The sequence below is a fragment of the Mus musculus genome, chromosome 15 (genome assembly GCF_000001635.26).
Source record: "Mus musculus strain C57BL/6J chromosome 15, GRCm38.p6 C57BL/6J".
NCBI lineage: Eukaryota > Metazoa > Chordata > Mammalia > Rodentia > Muridae > Mus > Mus musculus.
In genome coordinates, this window is record NC_000081.6 from 79,486,536 (window position 1) to 79,509,652 (window position 23,117).

The window sequence follows — 23,117 nt, forward strand, 5'->3', positions numbered from 1 at the left end:
GGGATGTAGATGTCAAAGACAGAGGACAACTTTCAGGAGTCAGTTCTCTTTCCATCTTGATTTCCGGGGATCAAACTCAGGCTGCCAGGCAAGTACTTTTTTTAGCCAAGGTATCTTGCCAACCTCTTTTTATTTTTTGGTGGTGCCAGGGTTGGAACCCATGACCTTGGACATATTGGGCAAGTGCTCTATCACTGAGCCACACTGCCATTCTGATGCTCAACTTGATTCTGGGTCCTGCACACCCAGAGCTTTGACCCCGTTTGCCTCCCAACTTAGCCCCTGCACTGACTACCTAGGTTTTATTGTTGTTGTTTTTGTTTTCTGTTTTTTACATTTCAGCTCCACATCTGTATTGGTTTTGCCAAATGCTCAGAGTTCCCTGTGACTAACAGTTACTGTGGTGTGAGTGTCTACAGACAGGATGATCCCCAGATTCTCGTCCTGTCCCCAGACTTTCTGGGAGCAGGACATGGGGCCTACAGGGTATCCAGTGTGCTGGTCAAGATGGAAGACAGGAGAGCCTAGATCTTCTTCTGTGCATGCGCACATGCAGCTGGCTGAGAGGAGGAGGTTACAGCTGGGAAGGAAATGGATGGAGACTCAGGAGGCCTCACCTTCTGGAAGCTCCTGGGTAAAGACCCTGGGTGTAGGTGAGGCAGCTACTGTTCCTGTGTCCCCGCCTCAGGACACTCAGTTTCCTCCGTGAAGTATCGGTTTCTGCCTATGCAAACTGAAGATCAGAATTCCTCCAAGACCCTGGGAGACAAAGCCAGCCACCTTGCTGTTTCCACCTTTCAAGGTTGGTCACTCCCACGTGGCATGCCCACCAGGTGGACTCACAGAGGGCACACTCTCTTCAGTGCTCCCTGCTGCTGAGGTCTGAGCATAAGGACACGGTGCAGTCATTTTCAGCTCCCCCACACACACACCCCGAGGCCACAGGGCCAAGACCCAGCCTCTGGGTTCCTGATAACATCTTGGCCTAGAATTATATAAGTCTGGAAGCTTCTATTTTCTGTTCTATTCTTCCTGGTCTAATTGTGCATCTGTGGCAATGTTTACACACTTCCCTGGTTCAGGACAACTCGGTTGCCTCAGCAACCGGTGCGCGCCAATGCTATAATTTAGATATCAACAGCCTCTTCCCCTGCCTCTTTCTCCAGAGTCTCCCTCTCCCTCCATCCCGCCCGCACTCAAGCCTGGCCACCCTACCCGACCCTGCTTAGCTCCCCCACCCCACTCCACCCCGAGGGGCTTCCTGGGTCAAAGTTCCAGATCGGTCATGTGACTTGGTTGGACCTTAGTTTCCTGACCTAGAACATTAGGCATCTCAGGTATGGGCCAGAAAGCAATACCAGGCCTGCCATGCCCCTCACTCTAGCTGGGGTTCCCCTGCTGTGTTCCCCCATGACCTCCAACTCCATTTGCTCCAGAGACACTTACAGCCAAGGAACAACACAAAGTAGCCATGTTCTAGATCCTTGCTTTATTGCTGAGGCCAAGGAGGCCCAGACAGAGCCACTGAGGGTGTCAAAACCTGACTGGGGTGCTCACACCCACTCTGATAGTTTGAAAGACGGGCCTTTGGCTTTTCTTCTCAGGAGCCTGGGGGCCTGGAGCCAAGGAGAAGTGGGTGCTAACTTCATTATGACAGGCTCTGAAGCATAATCTGCACCTCCGAAAGAGAGGCAGAGGACAGGGCCTGGCACCCGGGCCTTTGATTAATGAATGCCACTAGCTGTCCAAGGGGGATCCTGCCAAATGTCCCCTCCCAAGGGACAAAGGAGCCCTGACTCTCTGCTAGGAGGACCGACTCACTTGTGCTTCAGAGATGGCTCATTGTGGGATCTACCCTTACAAGGCGTCCTGGGGTGAGTGGCCAAGAGACCCCCCATGGCTCTAGGCTATTGGAGTTCCCTCCCTCAGCACTTCCAAGGTGAGGGAGCCTCTGCCAGCATCCTTAACATTCAACGCACGCTGTATCAGGTATTCACCCCCATGCTCAACACGTGCTCCCCAGAGCCTCCCATCCATCACCTGCCCCACAGTTCTGCAGGCCTCTGTGCCTTTGTTTAAGGCTCCAGCGGGCTCTTGGAGGGGGCACCTCCCGTGCCTGCCTCACAATGGCTCTTATGGCTACTGCTCTTCCCCGTGCTTAGCCCTGCTTAGGAAAGCGAGTTTCCCAGGTCTGTCCTCTCAGGTACAGCGAGGAGTAGCTGTGTGCGGTCCCTCCTGCTCCGATAAGCAGCTGCCATCGCCACCACAGGCCTTCTCGGTAGGGATGTGAGACTCACTTGACATTGAGTGCTCATCTCACCAGTGAAAAGTGCCGACTGGGCAGGCGGTGTGTCCATGGGACCCTCGCCTGGGCCTGGCCAAGATCTTTCCTTGATCACATGGGACTTCTGGGAAAAGATACAGAGACTGGAGGGAAAGCTCAGAAGAGAAGGACCATGGATGACACGGAGGGACAAAAAGCATGGATCAGCAGCATCATCCCACTTAGGTCTGAGTCCTCCTCTGAGTAGAACCCTGATTGTCCAGGCAGCTGCATGACCCCCACCCCATACTCTCTGGAAGGCAGAGTCTCCATCCCATCCACTAACTATGCACTAAAGGATGCTGACTGGCCGTGTGACAGAAGGACTCTGGAGCCCTGTGCCCTACTTTGTGGACAGTTCCCAGGCAAGTCCTTCTCCTCCCCAGCCTGGGGAACCTGTCCTCCAGTTGGGCTTTTTGAGGCCATGGAACTCGAAAGAAACAGAAGCAGAGGAAGGTAAGGTGGTCCAGGGTTCCCAGCCTCCATGAGCAGTCCAGCAAGCTGAGCAGTGGAAGTGGAGGTGGAGTTGTTGTCTTTACTCAGATTGCACCCTGTTGTAAGTATGTCTAGTGCCAACGGTTCTTTTGGGAACCCCACAGGCTGTAAGGACAGCCATTCCTAGCTACTTACCACCACCTCCCCATACACACACCTGGCTACCCATGATAGAGTGAGTGACCCGCTGCTGTAGGTTAGCTCCCTGGGAACCGCCCTTGGCCTTGCCAGCCCCAGTAACAGATGGGCAGAGAGCCGTAGAAGCCGTGTTCTGGGACAGCCAGCCGGCCAGGGCTATTTATCTTATTTATGAATCTTCTAGGTCACTGCTGTTGGAGAGACAACATGGGAGGAGACAGCACTCACTGGCAGTCTCACACCTCGGCCTCAGGGTCCTGTCTCTGAAGTGTTTGAGAGACAGAAGGCTCAGGAAGCCGCAGGCTCCACAGCAGCCGTGGCCTGCCTATCTCACCGAGGTATCGCTGGCGCCTTTGTTCAGCTAACATGTATTTATTAAGCAGCTACTGAAACACAAAAGGGTTCCGGCTGCTGTTTCCCATCTGGGGAGCTGTAGGCTGCAGAGCTGGGAAGATGAGCCTTGGGGGTTGGAACAGCAGAAGCGACAAGGTAGGACAGACTCCCACTAGGTCTGAGTCCTCTTGATCCCAGGTCACTCTTGTCCCCACTCTCCCTGGTCCCTGGTCTCTTACCTGCTGTGATGCTCTGTCCAGCCTGGTTCCTCTGGGATCTACTTTCTTCTCTCTATCTCCATCTCTCACTGGCCTAACTGTCCCTCAGGCCAGCCCCACCTTCTCTGTGCCCCTTCACCCATGCTGTCTCACTCCCAGTAGCTTCAGATCAACTATGGAAATAACCTGTTCATTGCATCCGGATGCTTGAGTCTCAGCTCTAAGACTTCTGCTTTGTGCCTTCATTTCCATATCTGCACACTTAGGACCTCTGACCTCAGCAGGTCATCATCGGGATGGTTTGGAGAACTGCTACACCGGGAACAAATCTGATGGTGGGAGGGGCCCACAGGGTCCTACGGATAAAACTCCAGAGTGGCTGGTCAGTTGTCTCTCTAAGATACAGTGACTCAGGGGCACAGCACAAGAGCGGGGAGAGAACTCTGGCTTAACTCTACCACACCCGTGCTCTGGGCAGATTCTCACACTGCTGTCGGGGATACAGGAACCCTTCACAACTCCCTGGTGAGAGGGGACATGTGCAGGCTGTATAGGACAATACAGACTCCTTGTTGTTAGTCCCCTGAGCCTCAGACAGGCAGTGGGAGTAGGGTCCTGCCTCTAGAAAGTGGACAGGTCTCCCCCAGGGAAGTGAGGCGTTCATACCAGCAACGCAGATCCCAACCTTTGAGAGTACAGGCTGTCCTATGCTCCAGCTTTGGGACAGCCCAGGCTTGGTCATGCTAGGGTAAGTGAGGAGGCCTTTCCGGTCCATTCCGTGGTAGAATACACATTTAGTCTCAGCACTCTGGAGGCAGAGGCAGGTGGATCTCCATGAATTGAAGGCCAGCCTGGACTAGACAGTGAGTTCCAAGTCAGCCAGAGCTGTATACAGTGAGACTCTGTCTCAAAAGAAGAAACATAAAGAAGCAGGGATGCGGCCCTCTATGGGCTCCTGACATGGATAATCTGACTCCTTTATCTCCTTCTCTCCCTCCCAGGGATAACACCCAACATTTTATTCTATGTAGATATATCACATGGGAGGCCCGAGGACAACCTGAGAAACACCGTCCACTCTCTTTGTACAGCGTCTCTTATTGGCCTGGGGTTGACAAGGAGGCTGGGTCGGCTGATCAGTGAACTTCCCGATTCTACGTCCCCAGCACAGATATCACAAGCACCCACCATCACACCCGGAATTTGATTCCAGCTCTGGGAATCAAACTCCAAGCACACACACTTGCAAGACAAGCACATAGCTGACTCTCTCTCTCTCTCTCTCCCCTCCCCAATCCCTCCAGATCACTCCCTGGGGGATGTCAGGCCAGACTTCACCTCTCTGGACTCGGCACGCCTCATCTGTAGGTAAAACTAAGTATGGAGGTCACTGCCTAGGACTGTAAGCATAAACAGCGTGGCACACAGCACAGGGTAAGTGACATATCACTTCAGGACAGAACACGCCTGTTCTGGGATCCAAGGAGGAGCCTCAGATACAAAATTCAGGACCCGCCCAGAGCCAGACACTGTCATATCACACACGGGGTGTCATTCACTGCCTTGAGAACAAGTGGGTGAGAGCTATGCTATGGCCCGGTAAGCAAATCGCACAGCCTGGACTCAGCCAGGCGGGCTCTGGAAGGCTCACTGGTAGCTCAGCCTCAGCATCTCCACTGGCAAAAGGAGCAAACCATCACATTTGTATGTGCAGGGAAGCCCTGACGTTACCAAACTGCACGGCACACAGCGCCAGCCTTGCTGCCTTCCTCCAGACCCTGGAATCCCTCTGCACACTGCCGCTCCCCCCTCCCCCCCAGCACAATCGTGTTGCAGGACCCACACTGATCGAGAAGCAGACCAGCATGCATTCACTCTGAGCTGGAGCCGCTCTGAGTGCTTTGTGCAGATCGATTCCTCTCAGCCTCTTGTTGACCTCAGAAAAGGTACCGGCACCGTTCCCATCTTAGAAGTAGAAAAAGAAAGGGAAAAGAGAGGTTTGCAACCAACCTACAGTCTAAGACCAACCTGGGCTACATAGTGAGTAGCTCATCCCTAACATCTCTGAGTGTTCCCACCTTTGAGGTCTGAGGCTCCTGAGAGTAGCCTCCGGGTCTGCTATGGGGGTTGAGTAGGAAGCAAGCGAGGACAAGAGTGTCTGGAGCTGGAGAGGAGGTGGGGGGGGCTGGGAGCACTCTGGACAATGTCCACAGGGTTTGGGGGTGGGTAACCGGGTAACAGAGTAGGTGACCTTGGGCCCTGCAGGTGCAACTGTCCAACAGTTGCCAGCTGCCAGGCTCCAGAACCCCTGGATGACCGTGCACAACATGTGGATAGGTGTGAATGGACAGAAGAGAGAGAGGCTCTCAGAGCCACCCACAAGTCTCTTGAGGAGAGATCAGGCCCCATGACTCCCTGACCCACTCTCCTACTGAGCTCTCCCAGGTTAGGGATGGGGAGGCTGGAGAAAGAAGATGTAAAGAGCCAAGAAGATGTAAAGAGCCCAGCTCTCTGCCTGTTCCTGCCTTCCCTGTCCCCCCTCCCTGGGTCGGCTTGAACTCCCACCTACACTACCACTGCCTTGCCCCTGGATCTCAGCAAACAAGAGCCCAGAACCCCGGAGCTGAGGCTGAAGTTTGAGGACGCTGCTGTCCCCTCCGTGTACAAGCTGCCCCAGCAGCCACCACCTGCGGAAGAAGCTCCAGCCCAGTAGGGCTGCAGTCTCAGCAGGGGAGAGGCAGAGGCGGGAGGAGGAAGAGTTCAAAGTCATCTTTGGCTTTAGAGTGAATTCCAGGCCAGCCTGAGCCACACAGAGCATCCTGGGCCAGCCTGGGCTACGTGAAACTCTGTCTCAAAAAAAGTAAAAAACGGGCTGGGGAGATGGCTCATCGGTTAAGAGCCCTGACTGTTCTTCCAGAGGCCCTGAGTTCAATTCCCAGCAACCACATGGTGGCTCACAACCATCTGTAATGGGGTCTGATGCACTCTTCTTGTGTGTCTGAAGATGGCTACAGTGGACTCGTATAAATAAAATAAGTAAATCTTAAAAAAAAAAAAGTAAAAACAAAAGCTTGCAGTAATGGCGTATGCCTTTAATCTTAGCACTTGGGAGGCAGAGGTTCTAGGAGTTGAAAGGCCAGCCTGATCTACATAGAACATCTCAGGCCAGCCAGGGATACAGTGCAGTGAAACCTGGTCGAAAGAAAGAAAGAAAGAAAGAAAGAAAGAAAGAAAGAAAGAAAGAAAGAAAGAAAGAAAGAAAGAAAGGAAGGAAGGAAGGAAGGAAGGAAGGAAGGAAGGAAGGAAGGAAGAAAGAAAGAAAGACAGAAAGAAAGAGAGGGGGGAAGGAAGAAGAGAAGGAGGGAGGGAGGGAGGGAGGAAGGAAGGAAGGAAGGAAGGAAGGAAAGAAGGAAGGAGTGAAGGAAGGAGCCAGAAATGATACAAGAGGAGGGGTGGGGGGATTCAGAGCCAGGATGGTGCCTCCTCCCACCTCCTCCCTCACTCTGTCAGGTTCTGCCCAGCCAGAGGTCACCAGGACCCTGATGTGATGATGGCTGAGCCATCTCACAGCCGGAGACCATCACAGTCACACAGGCACACGTGGGGTGCGGGAGCGGAGCGAGGCAGGCAGCCTCCTTGTCGAAGCGCAGCTTGGAAGCAGCCCAGCTGCCCATCTATGAGCGGCACCACGCAGCCATAGAAGCCAAGGAGGCAGCTCTTTCTAGAGCCTTGTGGGTCTGCGAGATGTATTTTTAAGTGGAAAAGGGTAGCGGTGATGAGCGATGAGCGGCGTGTAGAGTCGCTACCTCGTGTGAAAATGGAGAGGAGTTTATATAGCTACACTTAACTTGCTGCTTCTCCAGGCTCGGCTCGGCTGGATGCAGACCCAGGAAAACCCGTGACACCGACTGCTTCGAGGGAGGGGAAGCAGGTGGCTCGGGATGGAGGACAGCAGAGAATACTCACTGTTTCTTTCGTTTGTCTTTTAATTTTAGAATCGTGTGAGTGTATCACCTATGGAAAACACCCGTGAGTTTTAAAATTAGCACTGGATAGATGTGTGTTTGTGAGAGATGGGTCACAGCACTCCTAAGGTCCTTAACAAATAGTATGATCTCAGACGGTCCAAGAACATGTCCCCTAGAGGCCTGGGACCCTGGGAGACATGCCTCAACCCCCTAGTCATAGCTACAAAATGAGGACTAGTACCTGGTATGCATGCTGCAACCACGACCAGAGTCGCCTAAGGGGTGTAAACTCTAGAGCACAGAGACCAGAGAGTGTAAATATTAAGATGCAGCCATTCTGGGGGATGTGTGTGTGCATGCATACATGTGTGTGCCAGTGTGCACACGTGAGTGCACACACTTGCTCTTGTGATTTCTGGTGAGTCTCTCGATGAACCTGGAGCTTGCTATTTTGACTGGGACTGGCTGGCCAGAAGGTCCCAAGATCTGCTTGTTTCTGCTTCCCCCTCCCGCCCCGCCCCCATGCTGGGGTTACAAGCACACTGCCCACCTTTCCTTTTACACAGGGTCTGGGGATCCGAACTCACATCCTCATGCTTGCATCCCCACGAAGCCCACAAAAACCCTCCTTGAAGGGCATGCACGGGCCTCCCTCCCAGTCTCCCCATTGCTCCCTAAGGCTGCTCCAAAGGAGCCTGTGACCAGTTCCCAACTTGTTCCTGACTCCTCCAGACCTGAGAACCCCACTCAGGTTGCCCTGCCTCCTGCATTTCTATAAGTCACACATCCAGGGAGCACAGGCTCAGCCACCAGTCACCACCAGCGGCCATCAACTCCCCTCCATCATTGGCCTCCCTCCTCAGCTCCTCTGCACCCCCACCCCCCACTCCATGATCTCATCTAGTCCTGAGCCTTAAAATATCAGCGGCTACGTTCTCCTCAGAGCAGACTCGCCTCCTGACTTTTCCTGCTCAGTCTGTGAGCCTTGCCAGGGCGGCTCAGGCCTAAGCCCTGTACCTCCTTCAACCCCGGAACCTAAGGGCAGGGAGAGAACATATTCACTGAACACTATGGCTTGCTGTGGCCCTCATTCTAAGATGGAGTGGTCCCATTCTTATCTCACAGGGAGCCGAGGAACAGGTCGGTGGGAGAGGATGCCAGATGCTCTATATTCCATGTCCCCATGGCTTCCACCTCAAGCCACAACCTTCTCCTGGCCTTCCCAGTCAAGGATTCCATCATTCCCTAGCCATAACTCCAGAGCTCCCCACATTCCCAAAGGTGAACTCTGGGCCCAAGTAAGGTTGTCCCCTCACATTGACTTTGCCCCAGTTCCCTACCCCAACCCTCGCCATGCAGCCATATGGCCTTTCTCCAGGTCCTGCCCAACAGATCAAGTCAGCCTGCCTTGGGAACTTTTCTCTGGCTGTAGGTACCCTTCTCATTGAAGTTCTGTGGATCCTTAGCTCCCAGCCCCCTCCCACTGGAGTTCTGACTGAGGCCTTAGGCTCAAAGATGTCCTGTACTCTGCCACCATGACCTCTCCCATCAGCCCTTATGGACCTTATGTCACTGGTCCATCCACGCAGGTCTCTTGACCATTCGCCTTGAGTTCCGCAGCCTGGTGTGCAGTGAACGCTTCACATACAACTGGCAAGGGACAAGGACATGAGATCTGTGCAGCTTGTCATAATTCCCGTGAAGGGCCTGAGCAGGGCAATGTCACGGGATGTGACAGGCTATTTTTGATGCTGTAATGAGGGAGCAGAGGTGGCCCCAAGCACACACCAGGAGGACCTTCTGTGCCATTGTATCATAGGACACGGCACAGTAGCTGTCAACAGAGGAGACGGGGGACAGGACAGCTCAAGTCTCAGGCCTCCACAGAACCCTATCTTGGATGTTCTGTGGCAAAGAGGGGTGACAGGCAGCCCAGCCCCAGGATCCTATGCACTAGGAAGAAGTTTGAAGAACAATGGTTTGGGAGGTGGGGCAGGGACTAGAGGAGAGGGCACAGCAGACAGGGAGGTGAGGGTGAGGGACTGTGGTCACATCCCAATATTATTTAGCAATAGCCAAGGGACTGTGACTAAGAGAACATTTACCTGTCCACTGAGTGTTGACTCATAGATTCAGATCATCTCCCACAAGCTCCAGCCAACCCACCCACTCACCCATCCATCCACCCATCCAACCATTCACCTAACCATTCACCCATCCACCCACCCACCCATCCATCCATCCATCCTCCATCCATCTAACCATCTATCCATCCATTCAACCATCCATCCATCCATCCATCCATCCACCCATCCATCTATCCAACCAACCATCCATGCATTTACCACCTAACAGCATCATGAGCTGGCTCAGCACCTGCCTTCCTGTCTAGCATGTCTGCAGCAATGCCCTGGAGGGTCCGCCGTGAGTAGTGATATTTTGAGTACCCAACTATGTGCTGTGGGAGAAGCAATTAGTTCAGAGCTGAGCATGGTGACACTCATCTCAGAGCCAGGCAGTGGTGGCGCACGCCTTTAATCCTAGCACTTGGGAGGCAGAGGCAGGTGGATTTCAATTAAGTTCAGGACAGCCAGAGATACACAGCGAGACCATGTTTCAAAAAGAAAAAAGAAAAACACACGCACTCCGAGTAGGCCTGAGCCCTCTGAGCTCATTCAGATCTTGTGAAGTGTCTGGGGCCAAAACAGGAGCCAAAGAGTCTACACAGTTGGGGGCTTAAGAAAGAGTCCCTGTAGAGATGTATGCGTTCTAGAACACAGAAGAAGCTGGCCAAGACAGAGCTTGGAATACAGCTCAGGTAGGACTGAGGCCCTGGGGACAGCTGGTCCCCAGGGGTGTGGGGACACAGGTCTGGTGGGTGGCTAGGCATAGGGGTGGAGGATGCTCCAAGGCAGAGATCTGGGCACTTGGAGCAGATGGTCTGAGAGAAAAGGAAGCCATATATACACAGGAGCTTCTAATAGTACTGCCTCCAAGATCTCTCCCAGAGCATTGACCTTTCAGCTCCAAACAAGACCCAGGGTAAAAGCAACATATAATAACGTGTATAATGTATTATTAATAAGCATGCGTGCACACACACACACACACACACACACACACACACACACACACACACCAGTGACATCCTAAAACACTCTTTCCCCTCACACATGCCTTGTATTTTAGTGTTGCCCAGGTCATGCTCTGCCTGTGACTTGGTTATTAAAATCACTCTGTAGCCCAGACTGGCCCAGAACTCACCATGCTGGCCTTAAACTTGTAACAATCCTTCTGCCTTACCCCATCAAAGGGTTGGGATTACAAATTTGAGCCACAACTCCCAGATCTTCCCTTGTACGACTTGGAAAGCCCTGTTCTGAAGGGTGATGAGGGCTGAGAACCGAGCAGAAATTTGGGAGTAGGATTTCTCTCAAAAGCCAAGACTGGTGGCCGGGTCCTGTCATCACAGCGGCTGAAGACGTGGAGGCAGACAGAGAACAAAGATCAACAGGAACTGCAGTGCTCAAGACAGTCTAGGTACCTGCGTGATACCCTGTCTCAAAACAGGCAGTTGCTGGGCAGTGGTGGCGCACACCTTTAATCTTAGCACTTGGGAGGCAGAGGCAGGTGGATTTCTGAGTTCGAGGCCAGCCTGCTCTACAGAGTGAGTTCCAGGACAGCCAGAGCTACACAGAGAAACCCTGTCTGGAAAAACAAAAAAACAAAAAACAAAAAAACAGGCCGTTAAAAAAAAAATGTAGAAGGGGATGGGGGCATGCTACCATGCCTTCTGCCTGCGGTTTGACCCCTATTCCACCCAAACAAGCAAACACTTACAGGCATGCCATGCCATGGGCTCTGGGAGGCCAAGACATAGGCACCTCATTCATTCACCTCAATGAATACTTGAGACAACGGAATATTTGTGAACATCACACTGCAGTCCCCACGATCCGTTCCTTTGGGTTCTGGGTCTGGCCCTGTGCCAGGACTCCCTGCTGTCCCTCACTGTCCCTCAGCTGGTGCCATTCAATGTTTCTTCACAGACCTCCTAGGACGGGCAGCTCACTTGACTGCAAGGAATGAGGCTCAGCTGGTTGAGAGGTTCATCTAAGGACTTGGGGACCCAGGACAGCCCTGAGATATGATCTTGGCCTCTCTGACCTAGCTGTACCCTCTTCTCTCCTGTTCACTGACTGCCCAATGTCCAGGGAGGTGGCCCTGGTGCCCAGCTAGGACTTCTCCAAGGTCAGGTAGCTTTGATCGGCAGCTGCAAGGCCAGGGGCCCACTCGATGTCTCACCCCACTGCAGCAGGTCTGAGAACAGGAAGAGAGAGCCTCCGGGAGGTGCAAGGGAAGGGCTCAGCAGGGATGGGGGTTAGACACCAGCAACTAGAGACAAGTTATCTGAAGGCAATGGTTTCTGTCTGTGCCCCACTGACCCCTATCCTGTCTCTCCCCAGACCAATGATATTTCAACATGGGCAGAGCAAAAAGGAATCACACTGTGGAGTGGGAAGAGGCCAGATGAGGAAGCCTGGGCTACTCTGCTACCTCCTGAGATGGCAGGACCTCAGCCCCACAGGACACACCTGGCCCCTCCCATCCCTACACCAATGACAGAGAAGGTTGCACTGGAAAAGCTAGACTCACCTCACTGTCCCCATGTCCCCCCACTAGAAGCCCTTGCTTCACAGAGCTCAGAAGCCCCCTCAGGGTGACAGTGACCCAGTGAAGGTCACAGAGGATTGTGAGTGGCTGAGCCTTCCTTCTACCACTGAGGCAGCCCCTGCTTCTTCCCTTGTCTCTCATCTGTGGGCTTGCCCGGGAGAGGACCATCTCGCCTCCCCTGGTCCCCAAAGACACAGGCACCCGAAAGAGGGGCAGGCGACAGGGACCCAAGAGGCTCTCAAGAACAAATCGATTCCAACTCCGCCACCTTCACTAGTCAAATGCTTGCCTGACGCCAGGCAGATAGTCCCCTGGTCCATTTGCCCCAAGTGAGTTGCTAGAGGAGAGGAAGATATAGGAAAAGGAGCTAAAACAGAGGTGACATTTCTCTTCAGCCCACCTGCGGCTGCACTCCCCAGTTCATCGCTGCCCAGCTGGAGGCCCCCCCGGGGGCCCCAGGCGGCTTCAACCCATACTCTCAGTGGTAGGTCGCCATGACGACACCACCTCTCCCAGCATGGCTCTTACTGGGGTGGGGGAATACAGAAGTTCACCTTTCTTGATAGCCTATAAGTTAGGACCTGATGGTGTGTCTTCCAAGTGACACTTCACCTCACCCTGCCTGCTGAGGCCACCTTAGGGCTAAGGATTGACCCAGACAGCCACAGAAAAGAGGAGAGAAGGCTGGGGGGAGGGGCAGAGAGGGAGACACTGTGCTTGGGAGCAGAGCTAGGTTGGCGGCAGGAGACCAAAATAAGAGAGGGGTCTGGGGCTTCTGGGGCTGGGAGTTATGTAGGTCTAGATGGTATACCTGTGGCACTTGGGACAAACATTTATCACCAAGCTTTAGTTTTCTCACACGAAAACAGGGGTGCTTTGCTCATGGGACAGTGGAGGGGGCACTGACTGAGACTTTACTAGGAAGTCTAGCACCTCCTGCTATTCCCTCAAGACAACCTGTAAGGGCTGGGGCTGGAGCTCAGTTGGTAGTGACTGTCTAGTGTGGACGAAACAGATCCCAGCGCTGTAGAAGCCAGACGTGGTGGCTCACACCCGTCATCATAGCCCTCCAGAAGTGGAAGCAGGAGGATCAGAAGTTTGAAGTCACTCTCTGCTACATACAATCTCTGTGTCACCAGGCAATAGCACCATCAACCCCAGGCAAGGCCCTTGTGTGCACCCACTGCATGCAGGTGGTAGGTGGTTATGAGAAGGCTGGGGTGAGAAACCTTCAGGGGCAGCGGCCCAGACCCAGAGCTTCCCGTTTCCCCTGGCCTGTGTGTCCTGAAACAGAACAGTGGCTTCAGAGTCAGCCAACACTCTCGGTCCAGTCCCACACTTTCCCAGCAGCCATGTTTGCTCATGGAGCCTCAGTTTCCCTTCTGTGAGTGACAAGCAACCATGCCTTATGTCTCACTGGTTCAGTCCGGGACCAGAGGGCGGTCTGTGGGGGACAGTTGTTGCGTAGGCCTTTAGAGGTAGGGGGTCAGGATCCAGAGCCCCCTACCCCCATGCCTCACCTCACCCACCACCCAGGAGCAGAGTGCGCGCCTGCAGGAGCGCGCGTGCGTGTGTGACTCAGGCTCTATTCTTAGCTCAGCTCCGCCAGCTGCAATGTCACAGGCAGAGGGGCCTCGGCCCATGTTATTATTACAATTACCATGTGAATTAAAAGTTTGAGCAGCGATCAGCCCACGTCGCCAGGGAAGAGGGAGCAGGAGAAAAATAAAGATGAAAAAGAGAAGAAGGGCTGAGCCCGGAGATCCCCCACACACACCCCAAAGAGGGCTGAGTCGGTCGGCCTGAGGAGGCTTAATGGTTCTGCTAACACCCAGGGTTCCTGCCTGCCCATGCCAGGGCCCAGGGTCCCCACAAGGAGGGAGGAGCACTTAGAGATGACATAGCCCCATGGCAGTTACTCGGAGGCAAAGAGATTTTTCTTTCTGTGACTTTATCACCTCATTGTGCAGACCAAGCTCAGAGAGGGCAATTCACTGACCTAAGATCACACAGAACTATGACTATGGTTATTGTCTCCTAGACGGTCTCTTGTCACACAGGTCTCTCACTCCACAGCCCCAAACCTCATGAGGCTGTGAATGCTGATGTCTGCAGATGATCTAGGGGCAAGGCCCAGAGACTATAAACAGGACCTGCCATGCCTGCTTTCTCTGCTCCGTGGAATGGCAGAATTCCAGACTCTTCTGGAAGTCCCAGCATGGAACCATCAACATCTCAATTTCTGAATCCGCATCCCCATGTTGTGGCACCATCCACTTAAGGCCCCTTCCCCTCACTCACTGGTGCAGGGGACAGAGCCCCGGGCTAGAGAATGCCTGGCTGATGCTTTGGTCACCTTGGGCCAGCTCAGTCTTCCCATCTATAAAATGAGCTCTTCCCAGTGGTTCATGTCTGTGTCTGTCTCCAGAATGGGGGCCCCCCCAGGGATCCCTGAGGGGGTGTCAGGCTGTGGGGGCGACTAGACCATCTCCTGCCAAACCCCAGCCCAGGGGAGGAATATTTTCCACTCTGGGGAAACCCTAGAGACGGCCCCCGGGAATCAGATCAGTCTAAACCCAAACCCTGTCCCTCCATACTTGCTTGCCGTGTGACCTTGGACAGGTAGCACGGTCTCTCTAGGATACAACGTCTCCAACTGTAGTATGGAGACAGTACATCAACACTGGAGGACTGCGGGGAGGATGAAGAAGTTGCGGAAGCCTGTAGCCTCATACCTGGCCAGGCAGGTGGGCGGCAGATGAGCGGTACATGTGGCTTTCTAGACCGTCTTTGGAAATATCAAAGACCCAAGGATTCCCAAGGTGGAGGGAGATGCCATTCACAGTCACCCATGAGGTGACAGTCGCCAGCAGGAGGGCTGATTCAGTCGGATCAGCCCTAGGAGAGGGGTATTCACTCTCTCACCAAACCTCCGGTACCCATCTTTCTCAGCCTCCTGGGATAACAGGCCATCTATCTCGCTGACTCTGGGTAACTTGGCCAACTCAGTCCTTGTTACTAAGCCCATCTTCCCGTCTATAAAAATAAGTTCTTCCCCAGAGGATCCCTGAGGGGGTGTCATGTTGTTGGGGGCAACTAAACTGTCTCCTGCCTAAAACTCAGCCAGGGAGAGGAATATTCTAGAATGGAATATTCTAGAATGGACCGTAAGGTTTTAGGCTAACCCTAAATTCAACTTGTCCCTCACAGGGACAGCCTCAGATTAGTTTGCAAAGGAATTCTAGAGGAATCCCCCCAAGGAGACCAAGTAATGAATAAGAAGTGAAGTCACTGATGGCAGCAATGGGTAAGGGATGCAGGAGAGGAAGGGGAGGGGGCGATGCCAGAGCCAGCCTCTCAGGGTTTCTGTTCTGCCTGGCCAAAGAAAGAAGAAGACATCGCTTGCCTGCCTGCTTCTAAGAGGGGGCTGAGAACCAGGAGCTAGAGCTCTGCTTCCTCCGCTCCTAGGCCATCACTGTGGCCCCAGAACCCACTTCTCCCTGAGGGCCCCAGTTTTCACTCTTGTACAATGACGGCATCAGATCAATGGTACAAGAGCAAAGCCTCTGCGTGTGCATGAAACCATCCTCCCACACCACCTGTCCTGTGAAGGCCAGGCTGGGCTGTTCTCCATCTCTGTCGATCATGTGGAAGGCCATAGGACTCCGATAGGTGGCTTTGAAGCCAGATCCCTGCCCTCGCCCCTCACTCCTGTAGCACAACTCATGTCCAGGGTCCAGGTAGTGACCTTGAACATACCCATTTCACAGGTGAGGAGATGGAGGCATAAGGAGAGAAGTTGCTGTTCAAGGTCACAGGATCCATCCCGGGGCCCTGGAGAGCCAACGTGGCTCCTCTCAGGGGAGTCACCAATACTACAAAGCGGCCAACATTCACTATACACATGTAGACTCTACTACGCAAGGGGAATCTGCCCAAGGTCACATGGCCAGGCAATGACACACCAAGTCCTGAGAACTCTTTGGTCCCAATTAGCCAGGGAGACAGCAACAGGGCTTGACTGGTTCCTGCCCAAGTCATGGAACCTCCCCAAAGTTGGAGTCCTGGTCCCACCTCTAAGTTCGTCATGGCCTTTCCCAAACTCCCCCTACATCTAAGATTAGGGTAAGAAGAGCAAACAGGAGACAAGCAGGGAAGTTGAAGTCTGGCTGCTGCCCTTCCAATCCCAGCCTGGCCTGGTCGGTCTTCGGTTCTTCCCCTCCCTCCCCCAGTGCAGGGGGATCAGGCGCTGATGTAATGCACTCGGCTTCCATCCCCGTGCCAATCTCAGAAGAGAGACGACAGATTGCGTGAGCCAAATTTGGCATCCTAGGGGGAGAGGCATGAAGAGTGGGGATGTGGAGGAAAAGAAGAGCGGGGAGGGACCAGAGAAGCCCCCTGCCCCGCTGAGCCCCTGGGTGCTTCCTGTCACTTCTTACACTTCCGTTCTTACCCAGCCTATTTGGCCCGCACCCCCTGCAGGCCGACCAGCCTAACCCACCACGGACCCTCCAAGCCTGGGTGCTGCCAGTCTGCCCTCCCCCACCACGACACACTGCTCCAGCTTCGTTCCCATTGCTTGTTTCCTGGTTACCACGTTGCTGGTTGTCATGTCGCTTACATGTCCTCGTGACTCAGTGGTCCCCGCAGAGGGGGCCCCCTCCTCCTCACACCCCCCTCAGCACTCGCCCCCGCCTCCCCCAGATCCACATTAAGAACCAGCCCGCCCTGTGTAAGCCCACACAGTTCCTCCTCCCCCTCCCTCTCATCCTAAGCCCCAAAATCTTCCCACAGCATCCTAGAGTGACTTTGTCCTCCGATCCACAAATGTCTCTTTAGAACCTGCATGGTTTGGCTCTGCAAGCTTTTCCCAGGGCCCTGACACTGTATGCAAGCCAGTGACAATGACATGAAGTCCCATTCTCCACTGGTACAAACTGTGACTCAGAGAAGTCAAGCTAACTGCCCAAGGTCACCCCAGTGGGAGCCCGCGGACATTTCTGTCTGGCCAGTCACCTCTATTTTTTTTCCCCTAGGAAGATGTTTCTTTAAGCGTAACATTAGGTACAGCGCCCAAGTCCCAGGTCCCCCCACTTATGCCTAGACACCTCCATTACTGTCAGTCTGCATTTCCAGCCATATTCTTGCCACTGGTAACTACTTATTTTCCCTCAAAGTAAACTGAGTTCTTACCCCCACCCCCATCTGCCCACCCCTCTCTTCAGCCTACCAAGAGTCTTCTGCTCACAGAGCTCAAAGGCCCTGCATTGGAGGTCAGTGGGGCAGGTCTGGTGTCCCCATTCCACAGATGTGCTGGCAGAGGCTCAAGGAGCATAACTTGCCCAGTGTCTCAACTAGCTGGTCTCATTTCTGAAGCCTGGACCAAGGGATATACGAGCCTTGATGCCCAGTATGGAAAACTTCAGAAAGAGACCCTTCTTCCATAGGAGGGCAGAGCAGAATGTTCCAGGCTCAGTCCTCCCGCTCCACTTGCCCTAACTGTCCTGTTTCTCCACTTGCTCCCCTCAGAAGCCAAGTCAAGGCTACACATGGCTCTGGACTCCTAGCAGTCCTGCAAGGTGCAGGGATGGATGGGAGTGGGGGTGGAGTGAATATTGGATCCCTGGATCCAGCCCTTCTCTGTCCAGGGCTAGACACCTCGTCTGGTCCCTAGGTCCTTCAGCCTACTACTTGGAGCTCTCCCCCTCTTGAGGCCCTCCCTGTTAGGGCAGCCCAGCCACCCTGTGTGGTGCCTAGAGGGCACTGCTGCCTGCCAAGCTGGTCTACAGCTCCCTGCCCTGAAGTCTGAGTCCCCTTGCATAGTTTGTGGGGGAGGGGGGGGCAGTAGTAGGCTGACCTGGTTAGTGGGCATTCTGCAGGTGGTGGTGAAGTTCTCCTTGCTTAGAGCCCACGGCATGACTCTTTGCTGTTTCCCCTTTGCAGAAGAAAAAGCATCTTTGCCCCTCTCTCTACAGCCTTAGTTTCCACCACTCTAATCCCCGAAATGCTCCATTTACTGTTACCTCATTCCTTCAGCTACTACCGGCTCACCTACCCTGGGGTTATCTGGCACAAGGCAGGTGCTTAACACAGCAGAAGGGAGATTTCTGTCATACTCCGAACCATTCACGGAGACTGCAGGTGGGTGGTGGGAAGCTGAGACGCCCCCTTCCCACCTTGCTGCAAGTCACCTGCCTCGCAGCTCCTGGCATGGAGGTGGGCGGGGGCAGAGAAGGGCCGTCGCCAGGGCAGGAGGTCAAATCTCTGTCATCCATCTCCCTTCTATTGCCAGCCACAACCCACAGGAGACGCTCTGATGGCCAAATAAACGGAGCGCGCCAGCTTGGGGGAAGTCACAGGTCCACACTGGGACCCTTCAGGAATCGGGTCTGATGGATAAGTGCAGGACGGGTATGGCCAGAGCGGCAGGACAAACAACTCTCTGAGCTAGACAGACATTGGGACGGACAGACGGACGAAGAGTACTCGCGATGGACGAGCCCGAGCTTACCCCGGGGCGTAAGGTCCGAGGAGGGTCTGGGCGGCGAGTGTCCGCTACATCCCCCGGCGCAGTCCGGCGGGCGGAGTCCGGGGCGCCGGGCTTGGGACGCGGGCGCCGCCTGCCCGCGATGTCGCCACTGACCCAGGCGGCCTCTGTGGGTCTCGGGGTCTCCGCGCTGTCCCGCGCCGCTCCCTGCGTAACTTTCAGCGTTGCCCCGCGTCAAGAGCTGGGCGCCGCCCGGGCGGCAGCATCGTGGAGCCCGGGCTCGGGTCGAGGGGTCCAGGGGCCCAAGGCGCCCCACTGCCCGCTGTTACCCACAGCCCCACGACCCTCTCGTTGTTCAGTTCTGGGGTCTCCTGGCTCTGTGGCCACCTCGCGCCTGCCACAAGGTCCCCGCCGCTGTGCCCCGGTGCCGCCTCTCCTCCCGCGGGGCCGTGGCACCTGGTCGCCGCGCTCCGGCCCCTGCCCGGGCTCAGCCTCGCCCCGCGCCGCCTCCTCGGCCGGCTGTGTCCTTCTCTGTCTGCGTCCCTCCCACTCCCGCCGCCGCCCCCTCCGTCTGGGACCCGGTCCCCGCCGCGTCCCCGGCTCGCCCGGGAGCCTGAGCTCCCGCCGCCCGCGGCGCGCCGAGAACTCCCAACTCGCAGCACGCGCCCCGCTTCGGAGACTTTCGCCCCTCCTCACACGTGACCCGCGCCCCGCTGCGGAGGCAGCGCGCCCCGGCTGCCAGCCCCAGGCGGACCCCACCCCGGCCCTCCTGGTGCGTCTGACCCACGCGGGCAGGCCACTAGCGCCCGGGACCCAGGACTCCAGCAGGAGTCGGGGGTCGGGGACGGGGGGGGGGGGGGGGGGAAGGCTGCGCCGTCCGGTTCTCGCGCGGATCCTGCCCGGGTTTTCCTCCTCGCCCCGCCGCACTCCTACTGGAGGATCCGTTCCAAGGAGGATCCACTCCCGGATTTGCGAGGCCCCTGGGGACAGGTGGGGAGGGTTCTCCGAGCCCAGAGGAGGGTAGGTGGGAACCAGTCCTGTGGGGGTCCCGGTGGCCCTGACCCTCTCCTGGGTGGTCTGCATCCTCTCCCGAAGCTCTAGCAGCTAAGGGCCCTAAGCACCCCCACTTCAGGAGACAGAGGTCGTTCTTTTGGAAGAACCCTAATAGTGGCACAGTCTATCAGTAAGGCTTCAGTTCACAAAGGAGAAACTGAGGACCCACAGACGTCCAAAAGTTCGCAAAAGGCCACCCAGTGGAGTGGAAGTCAACAAACCCTAGTCCCTGTTTTCTTCTCATCTTACTAATCTGTCTTTCCTTTTTTATTTATGTCTATGTGTGCAGATGCCTGTGTGTGTCCGTATGTGCACCATGCATGTACAGATGCCCATGTGCGTGCATGTGTGCTACATGTGGGCAGGAGCCTGTGAAAGCCAGAAGAAGTTGTCAGGTTCCGTGCAACTAGAATTATAGGCAGCTGTGAAGTGACATGTGGGCGCTGGGAACTGAACTTGGGTACTCTGCCAGAGCAGCAAACCTCTTAAAGATGGAGGCATCTCACCAGCACTATAAGAGAAGGTCCAGACCTTCCTCCCCCAATCCCCCAGAGAGCTCAGGTCTGGGTCCCACACTCTTGGAAGCACCTCCCAGTTCCTGCCGAGCCAGCCACGTTCCTGAGCGTTTGTCACCTAGCCTTCTAAGGAAGCAGGTGAGGAAAGCCCTTCTCTGTGGCCATAGGAGTCTAGAAGACCTGCAAGCAGAGAGCCTCTGGCCGTGGAAGACTGGACCCAGATCACAGAGGGAGAAGATCTCTCGGGATTGGGGGGGGGGGCTGGGGGGGAAGGGAAGCACACAAACTTATGGAGAACTGATTGAGTCTCCAATCTCTTTGGCTTCCTGTGCCAAGCAGACCTTCCGGGACAAGACTCGTGAATGCTACGCAGGCCACACAGCCATCTTTCTGTAGGTTCTCCCTTTGCCAAAGGATCTGTCTCAACTCAGCGCCTCAGGACGGTTCGCTTGTCAGGCTCCCGCACACCGTATATTCACACATGTCCTCCGATTCCCACGGATTCCAGAACGTACCAGATGCCTTCACACCTCTCTCTGCCTGCACGCTCTGTTCCCCACTGCCTGAAATGCCCTTGGTCTTTCTTCACAGTCGGAGCCTTTCTACTCTTCTCCAAGCCCAGCACCTATTCGCTCAATCAGCCTGCACCCCAGGGCCCACCTATCCCCAACCCTCGGGTTAGGCATGAGTATGGTTCTTATTTTAAAAGTTAGGAAATCAGACCAACCTGGCTTCAAAAGCACTTAGAAACAGCATGACCTTGAGTAAGGTTCTGTTTAACTTGCCCCAAACTGTGAGCGCTAATGGCGCCCTGTGCACAACAGGCTGCTGAAGGCAGGTGGGTGCTGGCAGCAGGCTCTTCCTCGCACGGGTGCCCTCCAGAGCACTTTGGACCTTCTCTGTGCAGTGTCTGTTCTTCTTACCCTGCTGTGCCCTAAGGCAGACAGCCAGGACTGATGTTCCCCGGCGTGTGTGTGTGTGTGTGTGTGTGTGTGTGTGTGTGTGTGTGTGTGTGTGTGCGCGCGCGCGCGCGCGTGCATACATTCTCGCCCTCCAGCACACTAAGTGCTCACTTAGCAGTTGACGGATGCCTAGTATCCCCTGCACCTCTGTGTGGACTGAAATCAGCAGGATTAAGGGACAGCAGGTGATCTTTGGCTGTCCCCACAGGCCAGGGGCTTCCCTGGGGGTGATGAATGCAGAAGAAAGAGAGCAGAAAGATGGAGGGGCGTGCAGAACCAAGGACCCGTTAGGTCCAGCACAACTGCTCTTGCAAGGCTACTTGTCTCTCACCAGCTCACTAGGCAGAAGTCTGAGGGAGGGATAGGGCCACCTTGCTGCGCTTGGGATGCTCTGTGGGGTGATTGCTGAGGCCTTGGAAGGCATCAGGGCAGGAGCTAGGTGAGGAGAGCTATGAAAGCAGTTCCAAGCCAGGTGAGGACTAAGGACACCAGGAAATAGAGTCCTTCTTCCACCAACAATCAGCCAAGCATCCCTGGCCGGGAATTCTCTTCACGCTGGGTCTTGGTTTCTCCCTGGGCAAAGCAGGAGAATAAGAGACATCCCCACTTTGAACATTGTGTTCTGAGAATGACTGAAGGCTTTGGGAAGACCTCGCCACAGGCCATGTCTAGTAGCTCATGCCCTGTTTGAGATGGGAGGTAGGAAGCCTAGCAGTGTGTGTGTGTGTGTGTGTGTGTGTGTGTGTAAGAGGTCCTGGAGGAGAATGGCAGCTTGGGTGTTAGAACCTGTGTGAACTTTTGGTAAGTTACGTATTTTCTCTGGACCAACTTCAGAGGCCTCATGTGTAATGGGACAGGCTTGAGAAGGCAAGTGGACCAGCCTTCATCCAACACAGAAGCATGCCACGAGAGGTAGCTATGGTGGGATGGAGCAGACAATCTGAGACTCCACAGACTCGTCCCATCAGCTAGCACTGTCCCAGGCCCTTAGAATCACCCACAGCCTGAGTCTCTACAAGAACTCTATGTTAGCTGGGCAGTGGTGGTGCATGCCTTTAATCCCAGCACTTGGGAGGCAGAGGCAGGTGGATTTCTGAGTTCGAGGCCAGCCTGGTCTACAGAGTGAGTTCTAGGATAGCCAGGGCTATACAGAGAAACCCTGTCTTGAAAAACAAACAAACAAACAAACAAACAAACAAACAAAACCTCTATGTTTCAGGCACTACTGTTCCAATGGGGAGACTGAGGCACAGGATTGTGTTGAATGCACAGCTTCAACCACCAGAGACAACTGTCCAGAGGAACACGTGTTACACTGAAGTCTGTCTGTCCGTTCATTATACCACAGGCCCCTATTTTATCTCTCATCTGACCCCTAAACTTTGTGAAGCAGAGTCTTTAACTCCCCTCAATTCTTGGGTACAAAGACTGAGGTCCAGAGAGGAAATGGCTTGCCTTGGCTCAGTTGGAATAAACAGACGCAGAAGCCAGGACTGAAACTCAGTTCAACACCTACCGAGGTGCTAAAGAAGGGTCATTCCAGCCGGGCGGTGGTGGCACACGCCTTTAATCCCAGCACTTGGGAGGCAGAGGCAGGTAGATTTCTGAGTTTGAGGCCAGCCTGATCTACAAAGTGAGTTCCAGGACAGCCAGGGCTATACAGAGAAACCCTGTCTCAAAAAAACAAAAAAAACAAAAACAAAAACAAAAAAAAAGAAGGGTCATTCCAGGTTGGCGGAGAGCTCACTAACCCACCTACTCCAGGAACCTGCTCAGACCTCGTGGGTCCCACAGTGGCCTGCACATAGAGCTGGGAAGAGTGAGGGTCAGGGAGGGCTGACAGGTGGGAGAGCTGGGGTTAGGAGTGCCCTTAGGAAGGGCAGCTGTTGGGAGCTGGAGAGATGGCTCAGTGGGTAAGAGCCCAGATTGCTCTTCCAGAGGACCTGAGTTC

The 23,117-nt window shown here is 54.7% G+C and overlaps 1 protein-coding gene across 4 annotated transcripts in view; it reads right to left on the minus strand.

The window, feature by feature from the left end:
* The window catches only part of Kcnj4 (potassium inwardly-rectifying channel, subfamily J, member 4), a 32,286-nt gene that overhangs the window by 6,310 nt on the left and 2,859 nt on the right, over positions 1 to 23,117 (minus strand). Inside the window, exon 1 of one of the 4 annotated variants that reach the window (XM_006520488.3) lies at positions 17,380 to 17,404. The exons of 1 other annotated variant lie outside the window; for it this stretch is intronic. The gene's annotated coding sequence lies outside the window, so the exon portion shown is untranslated. Of the gene's footprint in view, positions 1 to 617; positions 772 to 17,379; positions 17,405 to 18,660; positions 18,707 to 23,117 lie in introns of those variants that run through there. 2 more of the 4 variants (XM_006520487.4, NM_008427.5) reach the window with 2 other exon arrangements.